The sequence below is a fragment of the Larus michahellis genome, chromosome 4, assembly GCF_964199755.1.
Source record: "Larus michahellis chromosome 4, bLarMic1.1, whole genome shotgun sequence".
NCBI classification, from domain to species: domain Eukaryota; kingdom Metazoa; phylum Chordata; class Aves; order Charadriiformes; family Laridae; genus Larus; species Larus michahellis.
This window is the reverse complement of record NC_133899.1, coordinates 38419143-38439853: the sequence shown is the minus strand read 5'-3', so window position 1 is coordinate 38439853 and position 20711 is coordinate 38419143. Positions and strand designations below refer to the sequence as shown.

At 42.4% G+C, this 20711-nt stretch overlaps 2 protein-coding genes across 3 annotated transcripts in view; both read left to right on the top strand.

The window, feature by feature from the left end:
• Nucleotides 1-20711, top strand: part of BDKRB1 (bradykinin receptor B1) — a 40809-nt gene that overhangs the window by 7449 nt on the left and 12649 nt on the right. The gene's annotated exons all lie outside the window — the stretch shown is intronic.
• BDKRB2 (bradykinin receptor B2) overlaps nucleotides 1-20711 on the top strand; it is a 32950-nt gene that overhangs the window by 7424 nt on the left and 4815 nt on the right. The window lies entirely within an intron of this gene.

Below are 20711 nucleotides of genomic sequence, written 5' to 3'. Positions count from 1 at the left end.
AGAGACATGAAAATAATACAAAATGACTGTCGCAGCTGCTCAAGCAACAGCATAGCAGGACACGTTTGACCTAGGAAGGCAAAATGGCTTTCTGAAATTTATCATTTTAGAAGTGAAGCACGTTCCAGACTAGAATTCTGCTTGAGAAGGGAACTCACCAGCACTCGCACTGCTGCACTCTGCTTTTAGGAGTTCTTAAAAGAATATGAAATTAAAAAAAAACCAAACAAACAAACAAAAAACCCACAAAACAAACCACTGATTATTGTAGTAGAGACAACCTGCCATACAGACAATGAGTATCATGTCATACTTGTATTGCCTTCTGTCACACAAACCAGTGATGCTGGGGATCGTTCACTGGGATGGTCTGTGAGAAAAGCTTTTCAGGAGGTTGAAATCTGAGTTTACAGTTTAATGTAGATTTTGAGGTATGTCTGGAGCTGTTGTCAGAGGTTCTAAATTAAACTGAGACCGTCTTAGGAAGCCCATGTGGTAGAAGTGCTAACTTGAGCAATCTGGATAAATATCATCTCCTCTGATTTCTACCTGCTTGAAATTAATTGAACTTTATACAGCCAATCATACTTTCTAGCCTATTCCATTGTCAGAGCCCAATGTGCTGTTTGAAAACTGCACCGTTACTCAGTGAAGCCATCCGTGTATCTCTTTGGTGGAAGGCATTAAGAGAACACAAGGCATCATTACTAATTCATAGAGAGGACAGATTCTGCCTGCGGTGCCCTCTGCACTGAGGACTCCTCTGCTTGCACAGAGCCATCAGCCTGTGGCTCAGCAATAGATAAAGTAGTAGTGACTGAAACACTTCCAGCTGCTGGTGGGGATGACAGTTTGTAGTTGCAAATATGTTTTGCAGACGCAGTAGGACAGTTTAGAACATCTCTTATGTTTTTGCAAAATGCAACAGAGACTTGATCAACTCCAGAGTTAAAGAATCAGTTACCTGTATGATAAGAAATGATGAAAACAGGAGTTGTCAAAGAAACAGCTATTAAACTTTGGGACAGCAGCCAGTCAGCCATACGTACTTCCTTACAGCCTTCCGTACGTCCTTCCGTACAGCCACACGAGCTTCCAACCTTTGCAATGAGAGACAGTCAGGCGTTTCTCAAAAGCCATACTTGTGAGAGCCAGTTGTGAAACTATGCAAAAAATGTTGCATTATTACAAATACACTTGACAACACCGTAAACGTGATAGCAATTGGGGGCACTAGAGATGGCAAATCTCTGCCTTTTTTCTAAATGGCTGCTACAACGTTCTCAAGGTGCTAGAAGAAAAGTGCTTTCAGGGCGCAGAGCCAGTTCATCTGAAAGGCAAATCTCTCCATTAAGTATTTAATGCACAAAGGGAGCAACATTGGCAAATACTGTTTGGCCATTCTATTCACATTTTGCCTAGTCACGAGAACTTAGAGCTGCTACCCAGGGAAACGAGCAGTATTTCAATTGCTAAGAGAAAGGAGCAGTTAAACTGAGCTGAAGAGGGCTGGTAGGAGTAATTCAACTAACAGCAAAGCTTTAGAGGACGCCCACGTGCCTGTTGGTGAGGGAGCCTTAAGTGGAGGTTTGTGCATCGCTGAACAGCTCTTCGGTGCCTCCGCTACAGCAAGGAGAATAAAGGAGCATCAGTTGGTACATCTTCTTGGGGAACAAAAGTGCTTCAGGACTTACAGTTTTTCCCTTATTATTCCGCCTTTGTTGCTCTATGGATATCGTCCAATGCTTTCTGCAGGATATTCCCATTGTTCTCCATAATGGAGATATCAAGCAACTTATGTCACTGGCACACTTACTTCATCAGCGCTCTCCAATCTTTCGTACTGAGATCAGCCCTGTAACTACTTAATTAGTTGAACCCCAAGACCGGTTCTGAGAACCTACCCTAGGAACAGTTCCTCCAGCCCACCTCTCAAGAGCTGTCATCAACTAGTTGAAAATTCCCATATTTCTCTCCCAGCTTAGCTATTTTCACCATGGTACTTGCAGTAGTTCTGATCTATCTGGGTTTCAGGAAAGGTTGTTTTCTAAAGCAGGAAATTCTTACTTTAACAAAGAAATATAATCTAGCTGCGCAAGCTACTCTTGATAAAATCACTAGCATTTTGTTTCTTTATCACTGGATACAGGTTACCTTAGCTATTCACTGGGATGAAGGTATTGTCTGACGCTTGATAGACGCATTGTGCTGTTTGATACCATCAGACCTGCCGTTTCACATGACGCTAGACTCCTGCAATAGATATTAAATGGGTCTCACAATGTTAGTGCATAAAACTCTTTGAAGTTTTCAGTGGGATGGGGTACAGCAATCCCTTGTCTACAACAGAGAATTCACACAGTGCCAGCAGTGCCTTGGGGAGGGGATATAACCTCCTTTGACCCTACTTCAACCTGTTAAACCTACATGTCACATCATAAAATCAGGAAGTTCATGGTCTCTCACTTCTCCTCCTATTTCAGCTAATCTGTGCGAGTTGTGATCACTCAGTTGTAATCATTCCACTCTGTAGACAGATACCACGAGTCCCAGATTTCTCTCTCTCCTGACCCTAACCCTAATGCTAGTTGTTGGCTGAGCTTTGGACAACGAGCACTCATGGTTAACCTTACCTGTTCTCATATGGGGAATGCCAAAAAGAACAGAACAAAATATCCCGTCAGCCTCGCAGAGTGAGTTTGTGGTCAGTTTTCTCCCGTTTGAATATTTTCCTTTTCAGGATGTCGAAACATTTTGAGCAAACACAGTAAAATACACACGGAAAAAGAATAGATTCAGCTGTGACTTGAGTGCATTGTGTAAGAGTAATGTGCCTGGCTGTGAGAGAATCTGAAAGTTATCACCTTGGTTAAGGGAGACACAAAGCTACTCTGTGAGGACTCCTCACACCAGGTCCTGGAGGAAAGTCGCACTAACTCTAAGGCGGCAGGAGTGGGGTGTCCATGAAGATTAAGCTCCTGGAGAATTAAAGAAGATTAGAGAGACTTGGGCACAACAGCAAGTAATTCTGTATTCACAAGGAGAGACAGGAGTTCTGAGACTGATATATTTTCCAAAGATGTAAGAATTAGATTCATGTCCCTGCTTCGACAATTATGTAATTATTTATACTCATTTGAAATAGCTTCATCAAGAGAAATAGTCTCAATCAACATTATTTGATAGCCTTGTGGCCTTTTAGTATACAAGCACGTGCATCACCTAACTTCCAGATTTTGTTCCAAGTTAAGCAGAGTGGAGACTTGGAAACAGGTCACTCATCTGCCCAATGATTACAAAGTGAGGAACAAATTGGCTTATGCTTGGTTAACACTGAGATTTAAGAGCATCATATAGTTCCTTCCTTTGTAGACATATATCATGTTAAGAAAGCTGGGGATGGAGGAAAAAATAACTCAGTAAACCAGAACAGCTTAAACTATCTCAGAGGTATTTGAATGGCAGAAATTGAAGGGTGTACTGGGAGAGGGAGGAAAGCAGTGATCTTCTCTGTTTTCAGAGTAGTTTGATAGTTTTTTAATCCATCTTCTTTCTCTGCTCGTGAACTACCATGCTAGAAGTTGCTGAACAAGTACACGAAGTTCTTCCACTGTGTTTACTAATCCATCATTTACAAAAGGGAAGGGAAAAGCTGCACAGTGTTAACATAATAGAAATCTCCAGGAAAACAAAACATTAAACCAGTTATTCAGGTCTAAATTTAACTTAGGGAATTGTTGCTGTGAGCACATCGTTATGTACAGGTCTTGTATGTATAAAATTTTCCATTTTTGATGGCCCCAGAGTTACAGACCTCATTTTACGATTATTGCCAAATTATTTCAAATATTAGCAGAAGGTTTATTGTTAAAAAAAATAGCTGAGGGATTTACCCTCATATTTCCTTCTTTTGTCCAAACTGTGCCTTGTTATGATATGTCTCAAAACAACCCTAGAACAATATTCAAGAGATTTGGCATGTCATATTATTTATTCGCTTCTACCCTTCCCTTTTTAATTTAATGAAGCTTTAAAGCAGCCTTTCTCTGCAAGAGGAATGTTCTCACCCAGTGTATCACCAATGGCAGTGGTCTTCTGGGATACTTTCTGAAATCCAGGATCTGTGAAAGGTTTCCATAAAAGAGGAATTATACAGCTCCAAAGAACAGCTAAGTGAGCTAACACATGCAACAAAATCTTTACGGCGCTTAGTTTTAATAAGTTTGCCCAAGCTCTCCATCCAGCCCTTGTGCTCACCACAGACTGGGAGTAAGTCACGTAGCGTCACGTAGCGTCGTAACAGCTCATCTGGTAAAGTTACTGCTAATGAACAATACAATAATGTTATAGATTGTGGCCCAATAATTGACAGGAACCAGTCCAATTAATCAAATTAGTTTATTAAGCAAGCGGCAACAAGCAAAACAGCGCTGGGCGGCCAGGGAGTCTTTGCTCCGCCAACGGCGCGCACCCACTTCCCGAAAGTAGCTGATTATATACTCTTCTGGTTCCCGTATATGTGTCAATCCTGGTATATTCTGTGTCTGAGCGACGTGTTGCTAGGGGGTCGGTCTTGTCCCGCCTCCTGGAGGTCGTGAGGCTGAAGGCTCCTCATCTTTATCGGTGTCCTTTGGGTGACTCTTTTCAGCTTATCGCACAACTTAGCTCTTCCCTTTGAAGTGTTAAAGCACACCAGATGCCTGTGATTTAGGTATTGAGGTGTCAAAGTGCACCAGATAGCACACCAGATGCCTATGATTTAGGTATTGAGGTGTCAAAGCGCACCAGATAGCACACTGGATGCCTGCGATTTAAGTATGTGAAGGGTCAAAACATTGTAATTTTTCACCAGCCTTTAAGAAAGCCTGATTTGATTAACAAACATGATTTTATTTATTACAATCCCCCCTTTTTCTTTTACCATTTTGTTCATCAAATCTTTGGAGTTCAGGTGACTTAAAGCTAATGTTTCTTCTATTGCTGATTCCTTATCTAATGGCTCGTATTTAGCCCTGATAAGCATTAAATGGGCAGCTTCCAGTCCCCTTTACAATTTCAATTACTTTGTTCAATATACAAGGGCCAAATGTTAATCCCAAAATTAATAGTATCATAGGTCCCGCGATGGTAGACAATAGTGTAGTCATCCATGGGGAATAATTGAACCAAGATTCATACCAACTTTGCTGTGCTTCTCTTTCTTTCTTTCTTTTTTCTAATCCTTCTCGTAGTTTTGTCATGGTGTCTCTAACTACTCCAGTGTGATCTGCATATACGCAGCATTCCTCATCCAGAGAAACGCACAACCCCCCTTGCTGTTGTTGTAGTAGTCCTAGTATCTGTTCCATTAGGTATCCCCTTATCTGACGAGAGGGATATTTCTCCCGCTGGTACTTCATTCGGTCCCACCAGATCAGGGTCATTAGGGACTATTTCTTTCTTTATGTGTATGAGTCCCCCTCTATCGGTTCCAGGTTCCCAATACCGTATTCCCCAAGTTTTTCCCAGAAGCCACCCCTCATCAAGAGGTTGTTGTATAGTTAATTCTAGATGGATGCAATTTCCGGGATTGATAATTCCCCCAGATCGATCACGCTGTGGGGGCCTGCATCCCTGAGGGCCCCATTTAACTGTCAAGTATCTATCTGGCCCTGCTGCTGGGTTCCAATTTGAGGCGATCGTTTCACATCCCCAATAAGCACAATAATACTGGTTGGGAGCATTGCAATATGTTCTCCCGGAATTGGAGCTTGGACACAGATAATACCCCATAAGATTTAAACAGGGGTTTATGGGAGCTAACTCACATAAGTGTGTTTTAAATGTCGGTGCCCCAGGACTCGTGACAGTTTGAATCACGTGATGATCCTCCCACCTACTTAATGTCCATTTAAATGGTTGGTGAGAGTATCCGTGTACACCTACAAGATTTAGTAAAATTAGAATTAGAGTGTGTCGAGAATGGTGGGAGCCCGGCCGGTTGATAAGTTTAGTTTGAACACTCACTCCAGTTACCCAGTCCTTTTCAGTGCTATCACTCCTCCCGGGGCATTTCGTGCGATTCCCTTGGTTAACACTGAGGCAGTCCTCCCAGTGTCTTTGTACAGTCCCACTCTGCGGGTTCTGTTCTCCACAGCTTTTTACTCCTCTGCCTCGCTCGTCGACTCGGTTGTTTCGAGCCACGGTGGGTATCATCTTCTCGGCAGCAGGGGTAGTCTTCAGGAGAATAAATGCAATTTTTAGTCGCTTGCTTCTGTGCATTTCAGGTGAATCGCACTGAACCCCTTTAAGTGTCTTGTGACAACACACTTTAATAATGTCAATTACAGATGGAGCAGGTTCGCTAGGGTGATAGCAATAGTACTCGGGTTTAATACCCCGTGCAAATATCTCCCGCCATTCACTAGATTGCTCCTGGATTTCACCATTAAATATTTTTATGTCTAGAGCCAATTTGGTGAGCTCACGCTCTTTGTCCCCACAAGGTTGGCAAACCCCTCGAGGGGGTATCCCGTAACGGCAATGGGTCCCCCTCCGTTCTCGACACCCTTTACAAATAAAACAAAAAGGATAACAGTTACAGCTCAGAATGTCACACTTGATTCTTATGTCCCCTGTATCACCGTAACCGTACCCCACCGATATGCTGTAGTCGCTCACTTGTACCACAGTTATATGTGTGTCCATTTACAACCTCATGAAGGCAATCTTCAGATCTCCAGGCGGGCTTGTCACTCCCCAAGAACAGTCTTTTAATGGTCCTTTTACGCGGCTCGCATGGGTCCAGCCTCTCTCTGCTGTCTGGATGGCTGTTTCTGTGGTGAGTAAAACGAGATAGGGCCCTTCCCAATGGGGCGGGGGGGTTAATGAGGACTCTTTCCATGATTTGATTAGCACTTTATCTCCTGGCTTTATGTTATGCATGGCTACATCCAAGGGGGGTCTCTGTACTACTAAGCCCTTATTCCGCAGCTTTACTCTCCTGGCCGTGAGTTGAATTATATAAGGTCTAATTTGTGAATTTTCAAGTTGGGGGTGGTCCTGCGGAATTTCTAAATCGTATGGCATCCCATATAACATTTCAAAGGGGGAAATTCCTACATCAGTTGGGGGCTGTGTTCTTATATTCAATAGTGCTAAGGGGAGGCACTTTACCCATGACATCTTAGTTTCTAACATCAATTTTGTGAGCTGTTTCTTTATTTCCCCATTTACTCTTTCTACCTTTCCCGAGCTTTGTGGATGCCAGGGAGTATGATATTCCCATTTTGTCCCCAAAGAGGAGAGAGCTTCCCTTGCTATTTTTGAAACAAAATGGGAGCCCCTATCAGAGTCTATTACCTCAATGGATCCATACCTAGGGATTATATTTTCCAGCAAAGTCTTCACTAAGGTTTGAGCGGTGGCTCTAGCTGTCGGGAATGCTTCCACAAAATGGGTTAGGTGGTCTATGATTACTAATAAGTATTTATATTGTCCCACCTTTGGAAGTTCAGTGAAGTCTAGCTGGATTTTAGCAAATGGTCTGTGAGCCAGTTCTCTTCCCCCCAGGGCTTTTTCCTGTAACTGATGTTTATTGACACTTTTGCATGTCATACATTCGCTAACTATTCTCTTTGCTATATTGTATACACCAATGCACATATACTTTGTGGCAAACTGATCCACTAACGCCTGAGTTCCCCAATGGGTGTTCTCATGGAATTTTTGCATGATTTTCAAAGCCAGAGGTTTTGGGAGAACTTCCCGGCCATCCGGGAGTTTCCACTTTCCTTTTTCTGTCTCCCTGATTCCCATCTGAGTCAGCTTATCTTTTTCCTGCTCTGTAAAACTCAGGATTGAGTGAATTTTTCTGTGTAGATGGCAATGGCTATACTTGGGGTTGTCACATTCATCATAAATTAGACATCTGCAAGGGACTGCATCGATTCCAAAATCCTTTCAACACTCATAACATGGGAATTCGTCTGATTCCTTTCCACAAGTTATACAGTCCTCCCGAGTTCTTTTAGTCTGGATCACCATTAATGCCACTCTTTTTGCTTCTTGATCAGCAAGATTGTTTCCTCTGACTAATGGGCTTAATCCTTTTTGGTGTCCTTTTAAATGTACTACGGCTATTCCCGCTGGTCCTCGTAATGCTTGTAAAACCTGGATTATTAATTCCTGGTGTATTAATCCTTTTCCTTGAGAATTTATTAAACCCCTTTCTTCCCAAATTTTTCCAAAAGTATGCACTACGCCAAAGGCATATTTTGAATCCGTATATATGGTTCCAATTTTACCTTTTAAAAGTTGCAAGGCTCTTAATACAGCATATAGTTCACAAGCCTGTGCAGACCAACTAGGACTCAGAGGTCCTGATTCTATTACACTAAATGTTTTTCCATCAATGATTGCAAATCCTGATTTTCTCTTTCCTTCAACTACCCGGGATGATCCATCTACAAATAGCTTTTCTCCTTCTCCAGGTTCTTCCTCATCTAAATCTGGTCTGATTTTCGTTTGCTCCTCAATGTTGTAAAGACAATCATGATTTATTTTGTCACTCGTCTCCCCATACAAAAACTGTGCTGGATTCTGCACGCTTGTTACCTCGAGTTCCAGTTTGGGAGAGGAGATTAGGATGCCTTCATATTTTAGGAGCCGGGCGTCTGTTATCCATTTGTCAGCTTTTTGTTGCAAAATTCCCCTGATGTTGTGAGGTGATAATACCCTCAATTCTCCTCCAAAGGTAATTTTATGGGCTTCCTCTACCAAAAGGGCTGCGGCTACTATCGCTTGAAGGCAGGTAGGCCAACCCCTACTTACGGGGTCCAGGAGTTTAGATAAGTATCCCACAGGTTTCTTTCTTCCTGCCCATTCTTGTGCTAATACCCCAAATGCGGTCCCTTCATCAACATTGATAAATAGATAAAATGGTTTCTTTACATCTGGCAGGCTCAAAACTGGGGCGTTTACTAAATCAGTTTTTAGTGTTTCTAATTGTTTATCATCATCCTCCAACCATTTCAATAATCCATCCTTAGTTAATTTGGTATAGAGGAACTTCACCTTTTTGCTATAGTTCTCAATCCATTGCCTGCAATAGCCGAAGAGACCTAATAATTGCCTAACCTGTCTTTTAGTTCTAGGAGCCGGTAATGACAATACGCCATTCACCCTTTCGGGGTCTAATTTCTTAGTTCCCTTGCTTAATCTGTGTCCCAGATATTTTACTTCTTTCTCAACAAATTGTAGTTTTGATTTTGATACCTTCAATCCTTGTAAACTCAAAAAATTTAGTAACTTAATACTCTCCTGCCTCACTTTTTCTTCGCTATCACCAGCTAGGAGCAAATCATCCACATATTGGACCAGTGTGACTCCTTCACTTAACTCATACCCCTTCAGGATTTGTTCTAAGGCTTGTCCGAACAAATTCGGAGATTCGGTAAACCCTTGGGGCAATACCGTCCACCGTAATTGTTGTTTCCGATGGTTATCTGGGTCTTCCCATTCAAAAGCAAAGTAATCTCGGCAATCTTCTTTGAGAGGGCATGCCCAGAATGCATCCTTCAGATCTATTACACTATACCATTGATTATCGGGCCCTATTTGACTCAGGAGGGTGTGTGGATTCGCCACCACCGGGAATCTAGCTATTGTTCTCTGGTTAACTTCTCGTAAGTCATGTACTAACCTATATTTTCCATCCGGCTTTTTTTACAGGCAGGATGGGAGTATTAAAAGGAGACATACAGGGTTCTAGCAACCCCTTTTCAAGTAATCTTTGGATCTCAGGTTTCAAACCTAGCCTCCCTTCTCTAGGAAGGGGGTATTGTTTTATCCTGACTGGTATTTCTGGGTTCCTTATTGTTACTGAAAAGGGTTCAATATCTAACTTACCTACTGTTTCCGGGGTGTACCAGACTTCAGGATTTATTTTCTCTTCATCTATTACTCGTAAGGGACACAGTTTAATTTTTAGTGTTTCATTTTTTACTTCTAAGCCAATTCCTAATTCAATCATCAAATCTCAGCCCAATAAATTATAGTCTGCTTCAGGCATGAGTAGCAGGGACCCCATCCCTACCTTAGAATGAGTTTCAAAAAACACATCCTTTATTATGGGTACTCCAAAAGGTTCTCCTTTTGCTCCAATAACCTGTATAGTCGCCGAGGATATTTTACATCCTTGGGGCAATTTTTGAACGGTAGATCTTTCTGCTTCTGAGTCCACTAGGAACTCAATTTCTTGTTGCTGGGGACCCACTTTTAGTTTTATCAAGGGCTCTGTTTTTTTCTCGGGTTCCCAGCAAATAGAGCCCCTGACACCCCTAGTCTTCTTTGAACATTTTCTCATCCATCATTATCTTTCTGCAGTCCTTTTTAACATGCCCTTTTCCTCCACAATAAAAACAAACCACAGTTCCCCATTCTCTCCCTCTTAAAGGTTTTCGGGTCTCCTGTCTTATCTGGCGAGCTTCAAACCCTTTTCCAGGGGTTGACGTCCTCTGCCCTTCTCTGACTGCAGCTACCAACATTCTGGCTTGTTTCTTATGTATTTCCTCCTCCCTGCGGACATACACTTTCTGGGCTTCCCTTAACAATTCATCCAAACCCCTATCCTGCCAATCCTCCATTTTCTCCAGCTTCTTTCTAATGTCCGTCCATGATTTAGCTACAAATTGGGTTTTTAACAAGGCTTGCCCTACCGGTGTACTAGGGTCCAGCCCTGAATAAAATTGGAGGTTCTTTCTCAATCTCTCTAACCATTCTGTAGGGGTTTCATCTTTCTTTTGATGTTCACTAAAGGCTTTGTTTATATTCTGTCCCCTAGGGACAGATTCCCTTATCCCCTGGACAATTATGGTCCTCAGATCTTGCATATGGCCTCTGTCTATTTCGTTTTTGTTACTCCAATTAGGTCTCTGAAGAGGCCATTTAATATCTGCCGCAGGACACTGCTGGTGTTGTTGGTCCCAAATCCTCATCCCAGCTCTCCTGATCATTTCCCTTTCTTCTGCAGTGAACAATATGCCCAATATGGCCTGCAGTTCATCCCAGGTATAAATGTTGGGTCCTAGGAATTGGTCTACCCGTTCTGAAACTCCTAGGGGATCCTCTAACAAGTTTCCCATTTCTTTCTTAAATTCCCTAACGTCCCCGGAGTTCAGAGGGACAGAAACATATCCCATGCCAGGTTGCGCTCCCCCCATAGCAACTTGTCTAAGCGGATATAAGTTACTTTTATCCTCCCCCATCCTAGTTTGACTTCGAGTTACTCGTCTAGTTTCAGAAGAACCAGAGGGAGAATCTATATTGAAAAAGTCTGGCGCTGTTGGGGGCGGTGAAGGCTGTGGCGGTGGTGCTGGTGGTACATAAGAGCGGGGTGAGGTAGGGATTTCATCCTCATCCCGGGGTTTTTTCCTACCCCCCTGCGTCTTCTCTCTCAAGTGATATAGATTTACTCTAGTCTCTGACCTTATCCACAAGTGTGCATATTCACTCTCCTCCAGGCTAAAGGGTTCCTTAGAATTAATATTAATATGTAAAGCCTGGCATATCCAATCTTCAAAGGACCCAAAAATGGGCCAATACAGGTGGTCACTTCTAATTTGTTTCCCACCCCAAACTTCCATACAATAATGTATCATTTTTGCTTTATCCTTACCCTCCCTAGAAGGGTAATCATCCCAATATTTAATCATTAATCCTAACGGACTGTCTGGCGGTACCTGGGGTAACCTAACCTTAGGCACCGACCCACCCATGGGATCAGAAGGCTTGCTTTTCTTCTGTCCCATCTTCTGGAGTGCCTTTACACACACACACAATCTTTTCCCCCTGTTCGTGGCCCAGTCCCTCGCGGGAGATGGGAACCGCACTACTAAGGGGTCCGCACTCGCTTCATCCTCAAGTGGACGTCTCACACAGGCACACTCCGGGATACCCAACCCCAACCGAACGGATCACCGGCCTATACTTACTCACTCCTGAGTCTTCGTTCGGGTCTTCGTGCACAAAGTTTACGGGGTTGCCGGCTTTTATTTGCTTGCTGCTGAATTTCGAGTTCGTCGGTAGAGGTTTTGGGTGTAAAAACCCCCAACAGGGGCTGCTTACTCAGCGGGGCGACCCCCCCGTGAGGTTTACAGCCAAATTGCCTCTATCCAAGTCACGGCACCAAATTTGTTATAGATTGTGGCCCAATAATTGACAGGAACCAGTCCAATTAATCAAATTAGTTTATAAAGCAAGCGGCAACAAGCAAAACAGCGCTGGGCGGCCGGGGAGTCTTTGCTCCGCCAACGGCGCGCACCCACTTCCCGAAAGTAGCTGATTATATACTCTTCTGGTTCCCGTATATGTGTCAATCCTGGTATATTCTGTGTCTGAGCGACGTGTTGCTAGGGGGTCGGTCTTGTCCCGCCTCCTGGTGGTCGTGAGGCTGAAGGCTCCTCATCTTTATCGGTGTCCTTTGGGTGACTCTTTTCAGCTTATCGCACAACTTAGCTCTTCCCTTTGAAGTGTTAAAGCACACCAGATGCCTGTGATTTAGGTATTGAGGTGTCAAAGTGCACCAGATAGCACGCCGGATGCCTATGATTTAAGTATGTGAAGGGTCAAAACATTGTAATTTTTCACCAGCCTTTAAGAAAGCTTGATTTGATTAACAAACATGATTTTATTTATTACAAATAATACATGGCATTTATAAATATTACAATAGGAATGATAGATGATAAGAGCTGTATGGCATTACTTTTCTGACTAAATGTATGCTTTCTCTCCTCCTTGCTTCAGAGAAGGAAGAGGAAATATTGCTGTGAGGAAAGCGGTTAATTTAAAAAGTTAGCTCTTGCTGAACATTTCTACCTTATGTTGCCCTTGAGATAGTTATGAAAGGCTAAAATATGGATGGGCTTTAAGTCAGCTTTGAGGAATACAAAGTTCTCAGCAATGAGGAAGATGTTATGAACATGCAGATTTGTAGAAGGTCGGAAAGTCAGCAAAAATGAGTATATGGAGGAAAGTGAGGTTTTTTTCTTCTGCTATTTTACACATAGATAATACCTTTTGTCAGAAGAAAACCAAATCAGTAAAAACAAAAACCTTTGCCTCTAGCTCATCTGCTTTAGCTGTTGCCAAGGTACCACAGAGCTTTACACAGCATTCCTATTCTTCCAAAAGGCAAGAAGCAGGAATTTTCCTTGAAAACAGCACTAAGCCAAGGTTCAGTACATTGAACACTGTATCAGATTCTTATTCATTTCAAATAGGGACACAAGCCTCCTTTATTCTATTTTTCAAATACTTAACAATCAGAAACTTATATTTTAACTGTTTCTTCTGGAAGAAATCCGCAGCTTCTCTTTTTGAACTCTTAAAACCTGGACTACCCATGCAGACATCCCAGACACCCTGCACTTTCCAAAACACCCATATTCAAGCACCTGAATCGCCTCCCAAACACCTGGATGCTGCTCTCCCTCAAAATCACAGAGTGGTTTTTGGTTTTTTTATCTCCTCTATACACACTCAATACAGTCTGTCAGGATTTGTCTTGAAAAGAGAGAAAAAACTCCCCATTGCTGTGCCAGACCAAGTTGGCAACAAACGTAAATTTCTATTTTAATTTCCTGTGCCTCCCTCCTGCTCCACTGACTTAATGTCTCTGCTTAAGTCTTCCAGATGTCTCCCTCTGGGCTTTTCTTTCTTTTCTAGCCACCTAAAGAGATAATCAAAGCCACATAAAGATTAGACAGGCAAATGGAGCAGGATATACATGTTGAAATATGGCTCCAACAGCCCAGTGTGTCACACGGCAGCCTAGATGCAGAAGACTAACCCTTCATGTTTCAGGCTCCGGCTACGGCATCTCAACTCCTGGCTGCACAGGCTCTGCTCTCCTGGCACTCAGGCTACCTGCTGCTTCCTGCTGAAAACACCCCAGATAATACAAAACAACTTTTATCCAGTTCCTTCTGTGCTTTGGAAAAGCCAATTTTGTGTCCCAATATTTGAAAAAAAAAAAATTAAAAAAAAATGACTTCAACAAAAGCCAGTTCCCCCAGTGCTTTCAACAAGATGTCCCTGGCTTCCTAAGGAAGCTCAGTGAGAGAGCAGACCTCGGTGAGCTAGGGAACTCCAGCGAGCTACGACACTCACTGCTGAAATTCCGCTTTGGCTTGGCCTTATTCCAGCTGGAAGTTTCAGTTACTAGCACAAGAAGCACAATTAAAGAATTTAGAATAATCCAGATTGGAAAGTCTCTAGTCCAACCTCTTCCCAGCTGGGTCAGCTGTGAAATCACACCGTGCCACTCCGGGCTTTATCCAGCTGGGTCTTTAAAACTTCTGAGGTTGACAAGATTGAAATTGAATGATTTAGTGGCTGGAGAAACTTGAGTATCCTGTTGTTTCGATCCCGGAACAGCCTCTGATGTTAAAACTAACTATTTCTCAGATCAGATTAAATAGAATTATTGTACTAAAACTGCACCTTCAGAATGGCAGCAGCATAAAGCTTTGGTGACATTTGCTTCATTTTGGAGTGCATTGTTAGCACAAAATTTTCCAAAATATTGACTGCACCAAGTCAGAGGTCAAACGTGGACTGTCCCTCAAATACCATCACCAAATCTGGACTAAATCAGAGCAAATTCATAATGAGATCGGCCCTTTTCTACATACAAATATCCTGAGTTCAGTACTTCTCTCCAAACCAGTTCATATTTTCCTCCTCCTATCAGCTCTCACAGCAGTCCAGCTGTCCTGTTTTCTCCATCTCAGTTATAATTATTTTACACATAGATAATATCTTTCGTTAGAATCATTGCAGTTATTGAATGGGATATATAAACAACATTGAAAGATAACACCCCAAATTATTTGAGGATAAAAAGTATGGGATTTTTTAGGAAAAGCATAACACTGGAGCACTTTCAAGATTTCCACTTGGAAAAAAATGTTACGCAAAGAGCTTTATTGCACTTGACTGGGCTTGTGCCCTTTCCATACCTTTTTTCAGTTGATTGCAATAGACAGGATTGGAATTGAATGGCTTTACCTTCCACCCAGGGGGAAAAATTAAGACTCTTCTCACCTTGGACTCATTGTTATTAAAATAACTAACAGAACAACTTTTTTTTTTCCATTTTTCCTAACATAATTGATGTAAATGCCTTAACGATAACTGCAGAGCAATGGCTGTCATTCCATGGTGTGCTTCAAGTTTGCATGCCAAAGGGTCTCTGAAAATTCCACTTTTGAGATGTAATAACAACGTAACTTTTCCTTATTGCCTTAATTCCTGGCAAATTAGGGAGTTGATTTGCATTAAAATAACCTTTTCTTTTTGCAAGGTTGTTTTTGTCGCAGCCAATTTCCTCGATCTGGTTCAACATGAAGCCTCATGAAACTGAACCCTGTGACTGCGAGGGCAGCCGCAGGGCGCAAAGGGACAGTGGAGGGTGAATGAAGAACAGGAAATGTTTAAGCTAACATTGCCGCAAAAAGTGTCCACCGTTCTACAACCTCGAAAGGGCTAAAGCCCATTAGAGAGTCATTATAGAAAGACTGGAAATTAAAAATTAAAGTCATGGGGTCAGTAAAAGCAGAACATTTTAGGAATATTTCAGATTCTTCCTCTATCTCTCCCTCCTCAGTAAAACAGGATTAAAAGGATGTTTTGAGTAACCTTCAAAGCATGTTTCTGAGATGCCACAAGAGTCACATAATGTTACCTTTTGTTATTCAGTCAGACAAACCCCTTCCAAGGCCAAAGAAAGGGGTAAAAGGGGTCCCACTGGGCTTGGATGAGATGGAAACAAGAGACTCGGTGCACTGGGGACAGATGACAAAGATGTTTTTTTTCAGTAGTAAAGAAAGAAGAGCGGGTTGAAGTAGAAGCTTTGAAAATAAGCCTTATGGATAAGGTATAGAATTTATGAGGAGGATGTTTTACCTGTATTTTTGTTGACACTAAATTCCAAAAATAAGAGTCCGACACAGAATACGACTTCAGTCTTTCAGCACACCTGGTGAGCAATGCCTCTGCTTATGCTGTCCCATCACGTGTGCTTCAGGCCTGCTAGACTTGTAGGTGTGGAGCTAAAGGAGAAAACCTGCATTGAGATTGTTTTGTTATAACCTCTTACTAAATAAAAAACCTCCATTTCCTTGCAAACAGACATCAACCTTGAACCACATCCTCCAAAGCTGTTAAAATGAAACCTACCTCTCCTTGTCCAGCTAATACCTGTCAGAAGGTCACAAATGAGGCAGTTTAGGGGAAGTTTTGGAGCCTCTTAACAACCTCTTGAGTCAATCGGGTTTACACACCAAGCTCCTGAGAAAGCAGAAGCAGTATTACATAGAGTCAGCAGGACACAGGCTTCTCTGCATGCAGCACACAGCGGAGGATGGCCTTTACCTATGGCAGCTTTTAAATTCCTCCTATTTCTCATTTCAGTCACAGCAGATCTGTCAGGCAGATATGTTTTTTCTTCTTGCAGCTCTGACAGCTCCTCTGTTGCGTTTTCTATAGCTTTTACTCGAGCACGAAGAAGCAAGGCTGCCAGACTGACAGGCACCGCCGGGGAACACTCGGCTGCCCAAGCTGGGCTCAGAGATGTCAGGAAGACAAACCCCCACAGAAAACCACATAGCATCCAAGTAGCCTGGCTCTGCACAGGAACAGAGATTTAGAGGAGAGGCTGCGGCAAGTTTTGGGTGTTTTGTTATTTCTTTCTATACCTGACCTGTCTTCTAAGAAAACACCACCTCAGAAGTGTGCCCGTGCTCCTCTCCGTTTGTGGCCACTCACTCAAAACCATGTTTGTCCTCCCAGATTTTCCATTCCATGCCACTGACACCCAGCTGTATATGAAGCTGTATGCATGTACCGCAAGCCAGCTGTGAGTATCTGAAAACACTTTTGGCCACTGACAGCAGTTAAACCAGGTAATTATAAAATACTGGTAAGGATGCTACAGACTGGGTGTCATATCTAGCCTGCACAAGGCGCGTCCCTTGCCAAGAAATCCCTGAAATAAATGGGAAACTAAACTGCTCTTTAGGCAACCTTCATCATGAATGATCATACACCACAGAAACCCCTCATTTGGAGTAGAAGACTAGTGGGGCTTTGGGCCTGCTGTCTTTTGTCCTTGAAAATCAGACTCTATGTGTTAGCATCGTGGCTGTGTACCTACACTTTTTAATATTCCACCGTTTGCTCCAGCAAACCATATTATAGGGGCTAACATCATAACAGCCTGAACATTTATCTGTTATAGACTCCACCTCTTGTCCCTGAAGACTAAATTAGCAAGGTTAATATTATGACAATCTCAGTATATACTAATTACAAATTTCACACCTTGTTTCTGCAAAACACGTAACCAGCAAAGTCACAACAGCTTTACTATATGCATTATAGTGTCCCTCCCTTGGTCTCATGGAGTAGATTATTTGCGTTAACATTGCAATAATCTGAATATTTATTACACATTTCAGAAAACATATAACCCAGACCACCATAACAGTACAAGTTATCCACTATATCATAGCATGCAAGCAAATGTTTAGCATAGTGCAAGCAAAGATTAACACCACTAGTGGAAGTGCTGATAGATTCATGAGTCCAGTAGCCGTATGGCTTCGTCCAAATCCAAAACAGGTTATGAAAAACATTAACCTGATGCAGCGTGGGCATTTCCCCATTTGGGGAGAAAAGCATTGCACCGAATGGCTTAGCTGTCCTGGAGCTTGCTCACATCCAGCAGCAGCATTAACTGAGCTCTGACTTTTTTTCCCCTGCACTTGCATTCCTTACCTCACAGCTCTTGATCCTTAAAGGGATTTTTGTCCCACCTCAACATATCCCACTTCTTTTCTTTCAAGAACATCCATAGGTCCCAGCATGTACAGCTGGGTTGCACAACATTCCAAGGGTGACCGCCCTCCTGGACTCTGGGTGTTATCCTTGGCTTGCTGATTCTCTCACGCTTGTCTTCTCCCCAGTATGTATGTACAGTATATACAGGTCAGTCCTCGATCAGCAGGACACCCCACCAGGTCACCAGGCAATATCTGGGAGCATTAGTGACTGTGCCCAGCCCTCAGAGCTTTCAGGCCATGGCACTGGTGAGCACCACCTTTTTGGGGGTCCCTTTCCCCGTGCCTGTAAACACAAACCGACAGTCCAGCAACTACAGTTGATTAACCTCTGCTTCCCAGTTCCTCTGCAAGGGTTCTTCATTTGCAGCATTGGCAGGATCTGGCCATTGCTCAATGTATCCCTGCATCAGCCGACCCCAAAGCCCTCTTCTCTTGGTCGGGGCAGTTCCTACAAGAGGCACAGCTCTGGGTGCCGCCGGCATGGGCCAGGTCACTGCTGCCTCCCACACAGGGCACCCTACAGCCCCCACTATCAAAACCTTGCCATTTGTGCCCAATGGGATTAGCAAAAAATATTGTGGAACAACACGAAACAATGACTGACAATGTTTTTAGCGACTGTCAAGGAGGAGGTAACTAACAGTAGGAGATGAACTCCAGCAGGGACAAATTCAGCCCCCCCTGGAGTCCCTCTTGGTCAGTAATGACAGATTGCTTCAGTGGGGCAGTGTTTAAATCAAAATTGTCAGGTAAAATCTGTCTGAGGGTCCCAGCTGAGACATTGGGCCTGTCTTGCATTGCACAGAAAGCGCTTGTGGAGAGTGTGTGAAGGGGTCCTACTTATTTTCACTGAACTGTGATAAGCTAATGGCAAACAGACATTACTCCCTTTTCTAAATTGTGGCTGTGTAATTCATAATTCATTCATTAAGCACATACTTTAAATGAGTTTCCTGTGCTATAGAGAGTAGCACCGAGCACATCATTTAAAGAGGGTTTCTAAATTGATCATTAGCAGATATTACCTTGTTCTCTGCTACATTTCTACCAAAGTTTTACGGAAGGGCTGGAGCTAAGAACCAAGGAGGCAGGTCACCAGAAGTCCCATGTTATGGACTTGGTCACATCCTAACTAGCCCCTGCATACTGTTCCTAGACCACAGTAATGTGATATAAGTAGTTTATCTTAAAGTATTCTAGGGCTTTCCCTTCTAAAAATAATAATCTAAAAGAGATTAATTGTAGGAAAAATGCCATAAATCAGTAGGCAGTTTTTGAGTTGCTATTTGCTGTAAAATAATTCCTGTTTATTGTTTTTCTATTAGTCATGTAATGAGGGAAAGGCATAGAAATTACCAACATAGCCTTTATAACCACTCTCTGAATTACTAGTGAACATCTTATTAAATATATGCATACATTCAACCTCAAAGCATAAAATAATGCACTTAAAATTCTTTCTTCTGCTTCACAGCCTGCTACAGGCAGAAGAAACAGCTTCTGCTAATTGCATTGCCCAACAGAACTCTGTTCTCAGATGACCTTTTGTTGATCATCCATTAGTATTTCACTTCCTATGTGTTTTTACAATCTAAAGTGCCAGCATACACAGGGAGACTTGAAACTGCTGTTTGCAATTTGTTAGTGGCATCTCTCGCAGCCGCAAATGTTGGGCTTTGAGATATTTAGGTATTTATGAATACCAGCACCTTGATGCCAGGCTTCACTATAGGGAGATTAATTACAGAAAAGTATGGTTATCTAAGGTATTATTTAAGAACTCAGAACGTCAAAGATATCAAAAACATCAGGATAAAAATGAGTTGCAGTTAATAGGGGACATAGGGGGTAATATAAAAAGTTTCTATAAATATATCAAAAGTAAAGAGGATAATAGAGGAAAGTCTAGGCCTGTTACCAGAAGGAAAAAAGGAACCAGTAACTCAGAGAGTGATGAAAAGTTCAATGAGGACTCTGTGTTAGCCCTCAGAAATGAAGACTGTGATCTGATATTTAAGATGATTGATTTGAACAATTGCATTTATGTGAATTGGGAAAGAACAAATTAAAGAATGTATGGAGGTATGCAAAGTGACAGGGTCATATATAACCCACCCTGGCATGGTTCAGGAGTTAGGAGAGGAAATCTTTGCTGTCAGTTTTGATGTCTGTGAAACCAAGGAGAACGGGGACATTTCAGAAGCCCAGAGAGGGCAAAACGTAATACCTATCTTTAAAAGGCACAGATGTCAGGACCCAGGGATTTACAAACTTGTCGATCTTATTTACACACCTGGAAAACATGACAGCAAAATATTAAATAATCAGTATATCCACATATGTAGGATAATAAAGAATAACAAAGTGATAAGGAACTGCCAATATAAGCTTGTCAAGAATAAAGTTGTGTCAGACTAACGCAATCTGTCCTAATGGATAAAGCAGAAACAATAGATCAGGCACATCTGGGTTTCAGTGAGGCTTTGGGTATTGTCCTGTATTCCATTGTGCTGAAATATGAACAAATAAAGTAGCAGAAAAATGCACTGCAGGTGCAGGTGCTCTGCTATGCCTGCAAGGGCTCAAACAAAAATAAGATTTCTAACCGAAGCATTTACAACCTACAGTAGTTGCGTGCACCTGGGAGATGAAAAGAGGACATAAATCAGAGCAACGTGCATAGCATGCGTTGTGAATGGCATTTGCTTTCAGTATAGAACAGCTAAATCCATATCCACCAGTCCTAAGAGCTCCAGATAACCAGTGTCACCAAAAGCATAGGTCCCTGGACTGGTGTCTACAACTTGCAATGCTATGTAATAAAGA